Genomic DNA, 6,253 nt, shown 5'->3' on the forward strand with positions numbered 1-6,253 from the left:
TCCATAGCCTTCATACACGAGTTTTAGTAATGATTTGAGCATTAAGTTTCTCAAATAGATACTTTTCGCTCATGTATCGTGCTGCTCCTGTTGTTGCTCGTTTTCAGTCATTTCAAAGTCGATTTTATTGCTGTTTTTTGCTAAAGATAAAAAATTTGGAGTCCCACAATTCAAAAACATATTTCAGATCGAATTTTCGTTGAGAAAGGAGCCCGTGCTGATGATTTGAAAATCGCTGCGCAAAAGGTATAAAAACCACGAAATCAACTTTTTAATTTTTCAAATTAAAAATCTAATCTTTTGTTTTGAGTTGAAAACCGTCGAAGACGTACCCTCGTTAAAACCTACATCCATCGATCCGGAGCGGAGTTCGTCATACATGTAAGTTGAGGGTGAACAAATTTCATCTTTCTCTTTTTACTCGTTTTTTTACTGTTCGTAAATCGTGTTTATTGTTTAATTAAGGGTTGTACTTTTTCACATACGAATTTTACTCTTTCACATACACTTTTTACGATTTTACCCTTCTAATTCTTTTTCATTTCCTTCACCGAGTTGATTTTACCCATCCCTTCCCTTCACCACCTACGTACCCTCCCTCCGGCAAAACCACCCTCTGGCTGCCCATAGTACCTGTCCCTTACCCTTACTCCGACTTCGCTCTTTTCTGGCTACCCTGACTCCGGTGGCTTTCATCATGTTCATCTAGTAATGTTACTGCTAAGTCAATAAAAAATGCAATGATAAACCTTGAACTTGTCGCCAATGGCTTTATTTTCCCCATTAATTTATCACTTAATGATAGATGCTATGTTTGGAAAATTGTCGTAACTCATCCTGACAATTTTTAGTCATCGTGTTCGGAAATTATCGCAACAGTAATCTAGTCGCAAGTCGCACCGCATATTGACAGTCCAGAATAGTATTAACCCTAATTTTATCTTTCAAAAACAAATAAAAATTGATAAATTATACATATAAAACTCAAAAAAACATGTTAACTGATATGTGGTTAGTTTACGCCATTTCAACCCCACTTTGTCATGCATTTCGCTTTCTTTAGCACGTTTTTAGCTCATTCTCGCTCATGTTTTGCCCTTTACTCCATGTATCTCGATATTATGACTCCCCGTACTCTTTTGTAGGGTATTAGCCTTGAAAAAGAGAAGACGGAATGAAATCCGAGTGAAGGAGAGAAGACGGAATGAAATCCGAGTGAAGGAGCTAACCCGTGTTAGCTTGAGAAGAAAAGGAGTTGAAAAATGCTGAGAAGCGTGTTCTGTCGGCAGACCGGCAGCCGGTCTGGCCACCGGCAGAACACCCCCCCAATAGTGCCAAGAGAAGAAGGAAAACTGCTGAAGGCTGTGTTCTGCCAGCAGCCAGCCCACCGGCAGAGCACAACAGCACTAGTTGGATTGGATTTAGAGGAGATTAAGAATTTGGCCTCACTGCCGGTAGACACACCGGCAGCCGGCCAACCGGTAGAACGCACCACAAGGAAGATATTGATGAAGTTGAAGACAGTGTTCTGCCGGCAGGCCGGCAGCCGGTCCACCGGCAGAACACACTTGCCAGCTATTTCCAAAAATTCCAACTTCAAATTTATTTGACCTCGCTACCGGTAGACGAACCGGTAGCCGGTCCACCGGCAGGATGCAGCAGGCTGACGGATTTGGGCTTTTCTCGTTTTTTTTTCTCAATCCAATGAAAGACTATAAATACCCCCTCCCTTAACCATTTGTACACACAACCCTAGATCTAAATTAATTTCCTTTTCTAAGTTTGAATATTGTTAATTACATTGCTAATCTTTACCTAATTAGAAAAAGTTCTTCAATTATTACATCATACTTATTAGTAGAAATTGGGTTGTAAGAAGATTGAAGGTTCCTCCTTCCATATTTTTCAATCCAAATTCCTTTCTTGCTATTGAGTTGGTATTATTTCTCTTCCTAATTTCATTTGCTTACATTTGCTTTTCTTTTAAGTTTTGTTTAATTGCTTATGTTAGGATTCCAATGTTGTTGTTTGATTGCTGCTATTTTCTCTCTTGTTCATCTTTTCTTTGTTCACCATTGTTATTTACACCCAAAGATTGAGTCTTTGATTTCCTTATGTTAAAGATTGAATCTTTGAGTTACTTGTGTTAAAGGTTGTGTCTTTTAGTTTAACCCTCATCATTATTAGATTAAATTGTCTTTCTTCATAATTTTTGTCGGATTATTGCATGATTAGTAGTAGAATTCATTCTCCCATCATGTTTATGCTTAAAGATTCCATCTTTGTTGTTTCTCTTGCTTTTAGAAACATGATTAGTGTGTAGTATTCCACAAGGATTCGATTTGACCTGACATGAGTAACTTCACTAATTGAATCTCATAAAGGCTAGTTATTTGGGGAAATTGGTGAGGGTAGTTTAGAGGAACGATATGGTTTATGGATTGATTTTGGGTAGTGTAGACTTCTGACCCTTGTCCACCAATGAGAGTTGGTTAGGTTGTAAATTGGATACCCGAGATTCGACCCTATTGCTAACCTAGGTTGAGACCGAAAGGGAGAACTAAGGGAGGGTACGTCTAGACTAGCATTTGAAATCGACCTTCGAGAGGAGGAGTGGGATGACCCGCATTACAATGAGTACTTAATGACCTTGACCAAATTCTTGACCTCTTTGGAAATGTGCACGTTTTTGGGGTTGTTGGGTGTTGAGTTAGGGATTCCGACCTTTGAACCCGAGAGGGGGGTTCGTGGGTAGTGCTAGTGTCCTATTTCGAACCCGAGAGGGGGGTCTTAGGCGAATTAGAGCCATATCCTCCTCACCTTGCTACCCTTATGATTAGCCTAGGGAATTAATTGTGTGAAGTTATGAATTGTTGCGGGAGAACCGAGTCTTAGGCTTTTAAATCATTTGATTTACAACTTATCCTTTCTTCTTGCTCATTTACCTATTTCTTGTTTAGTTTGTATTTCATTTTGTCTTAGGTAGCTTTAGTATAACAATCTCATCCTTTATTGTCGACTTAGCTAAACGATAGAGTTAAAACGATTTGTAGTCTTCCTAGCTCTTTGTGGGATCGACCCTTAATTTTTCACAACGATAAATCGTGCATTTGCGAGGTATAGCTTGATACCATCAAGTTTTTGGCGCCGTTGCCGCAGAGTTCGGCTAGATATTAATTGTTTTCATTCTAGTTTAGAGTAAGTCTTTTGTGTTACTAATCCTTCTCTTGAGTGTGTTGGACGTTTTGCATGATTAGGAGAAATCGAAGAGGCCAACCAATTTATCCGATTGACCACGAGATTGAACCTACCGAAAGAAGACTAAATTCACTCCGTAGAAGAGGATTTATAGAAACACCAACTTCCCAAGAAACTTTAGTAGTGGAATACATTCGAGAAGAACCGAGCACCTTTGAGTCTTTTGAGAATCCCTTTGGAATTCCGGAAGAAGTGACAATGGCCGCGGTTCCTATGCGGCATTATTTGGCTCCGAAAAAAGGTGGTAAATCCTAGTATTGTCAAGCCACCTATTCAAGCTAACAACTTTGATGTGAAGGCCACCTTGCTACAACTAGTCCAAGGGAACCAATTCGGCGGGGGAGCCACCGAAAACCCCAATGAACATCTCAACGAGTTCTTGGATAGTTGTGACATGTTTAAAGCTAACGGAGTGTCGGAGGATGTCGTCCGCCTTAGGCTTTTCCCTTACTCCTTGAGGGGAAGTGCCAAGGAGTGGCTTAAAAGTTGTGAACCCGATTCTCTTCGGACTTGGGATGACGTCTCCAAAGCTTTCTTAAACAAATATTTCCCATCACAACGAACCGCAAGAATCAAAAGTGAGCTCCAAGGCTTCACCCAATAAGAAGATGAGACCCTTTACAAAGCATGGGAGAGGTACAAGGGCCTCCAAAGGCTATGTCCTCACCACGGGATTGGGATGATGAGCTAATCAACAACTTTTATGAGGGGTTGAACAATGAAATGAAGATGAACCTAGATTCCGGCTCGGGAAAGGGGGCGTTAGATAAAATCGATCACAAGACGGCCAAAGAACTTATTGAGGAGATGACTTCTCGTACCTTTCATTGGAATAATGATAGGCACAAGTGGAAGGAAAAGTAAACGGTTGAATTGGCCAACAATGTTGAGGTTAAGGGGTTAATTGAATAGCCCAAGCAACAAGTTGCCTTGATGAGTTCAAGCAACACATATAGCAACTCTTCTTCTATAAGGAACCAAGTTTATAGTTGTGAGATTTGTGGAGACCAAGTACACCCACCAAACGAGTGTCCTTTGATGGTAGGAGAGGCCAATTGCATGGAGCAAGTGAACGGAATATGGGAGTCTAGTCCGGCCAAGAAAGCATTCAACAACAACTAATATCATCCCGGAATGAGAACCCACCCAAACTTTTCCTATGGTTCACAAAATGTCCAAAACCCCACCTTCCAACAAAAATCACAACAACCAAACTTTCAATCTCAAAAACCGAACACAACATTCAACCAAGGTCCACCGGGCTTCCAAGGAAGATCCTTCCAACCAAGACAACAATTTCAATCACTCAATCCACCAAACAACCCACCCTTCCAACAAAACTCCCAACCTTTCCAACAAAATTCCTAACCTTTTCAACAATCCACCCAACCAAAGTCAAACATGGAACTCATGATGGAACAATTGATGAATTCTCAAAAATAACTTTTCAACACTCAAACACAATTCATCAACCATTCCACTCAAAAACAAGAAGAGACAACCTCATCCATCAACCAACTTAGAACCCAAATGCAAGCTTCTCAACGGATGACGGACAATCAAATCTCCCAATTGGCTTCCCAAATGATCCAACTACAAGCCTCAAGTGGCAAATTTCCGGGTAAAACCGAGGAGAATCCAAAAACCATAAATGTTATTCATTTGGCATTGTATATAAAGAAGAGGTCTTGAAAAAGAGATGAAAAACAAAATAGAAAAGTGGAAAACTCATGAAAAGTCCAAAAAAAAAAATGAGTTACTTGTGTTGTATATATGTTGCCAAAAAAAGAAAGAGGCAAGCAACACCCCTCCTCATCATTAAACGGGGTAGAAAAAGTCGTTGCTAAATAAAAGGGCAATTTGATGCTTTTCCAAAATGTGTCGGGTTTACACATTTTTTGCATGGCTCGGGAAATCGAGCCTTTGTTAGGGTGTAGACGTTACCATTTGTTGAAATAAGAGGAGTACTTTTGAGTTTCTCCAATTTGAGTTGGGTTTATGCAATTTTTGCATAGTTTTGGTGATCCATGCTATGTTAGGGCATAGACGTGTCTCATGTGTTGCAATAAGAAATGGGTGACGATGTGTCGGCAATTCTTTATTTGAACTCCACATATCCAAATGGTGCTTGCACCAATCCCATTTTGTCCTACTCCTTAGCCCCGTTACAAACACTTGTTTCATATCGTGTGCATTTTGCCATTGTTTGCATTTCATTGGACATAGGGCGGTCTTACACATTAGATTGTGGGCACGTTTTTGCTAGTCGAGTTAGGAGAGTGATTTTGGTTACTATTTATCACAAAAATCACCTTGTTCTTTCATTGAGTAATGAGTGAAAACCGTGAGGATGTCGTTGCCTAGGTCCCCTTAGTCATGGGTCTTGGGGTTGAATCTCGTGTCGGTTTTGTAATTCTCGGCGGACTTGCCTGTTTCCCCTTACCCCGCTCTTGAATGTGTTTCTTGAGTATTGGTCACACTAGGGTTGCTTGAGCCATGCTTAGGGGTTGGCACCTCCATTGGAAATTCTGAGATTGTACTCCCGACCAAGACCGTGTAATGTTATTTGAAAAATCCGGCCACTTAGATGAGGAAAGTGGACCATTTTGTTAGATGCATTCTATTACGTGCTTTCATGATAGCTGCATCGCAATTTTGTAGAAAGACCCAACTTGCCTTGCAATAGGGCACTCTTCCTTCATGGGTGTCAAATTGTGAGTGGAAGGGGCGTTGGTGCGCTAATACTCATTCGGCTATTAATTTAGAATAATTGAGTGATGCTTATATTGTGCACGCACTCTCAGTGGGTATTATAGTAGTCTCTTGTATATTGGTTTTGGACTTACTCGAGGACGAGTAAGGCTTTAGTGTGGGGAGATTTGATATGTGGTTAGTTTACGCCATTTCAACCCCCTTTCTCATGCATTTCGCCCTCTTTAGCACGTTTTTACCTCATTCTCGCTCATGTTTTGCCCTTTACTCCATGTACCTCGAT

At 40.6% G+C, this 6,253-nt stretch overlaps 1 non-coding gene across 1 annotated transcript; it reads right to left on the reverse strand.

Annotated features, from left to right (window-relative positions):
* Positions 1-3,826: 3,826 nt before the first annotated feature.
* LOC141624901 (small nucleolar RNA R71) lies at positions 3,827-3,933 on the reverse strand. The gene has a single exon (XR_012534704.1). It is a non-coding gene; the product is annotated as a small nucleolar RNA R71 (small nucleolar RNA).
* Positions 3,934-6,253: the final 2,320 nt, after the last annotated feature.

The sequence above is a fragment of the Silene latifolia genome, chromosome X (genome assembly GCF_048544455.1).
Source record: "Silene latifolia isolate original U9 population chromosome X, ASM4854445v1, whole genome shotgun sequence".
Taxonomy (NCBI): Eukaryota; Viridiplantae; Streptophyta; class Magnoliopsida; order Caryophyllales; family Caryophyllaceae; genus Silene; species Silene latifolia.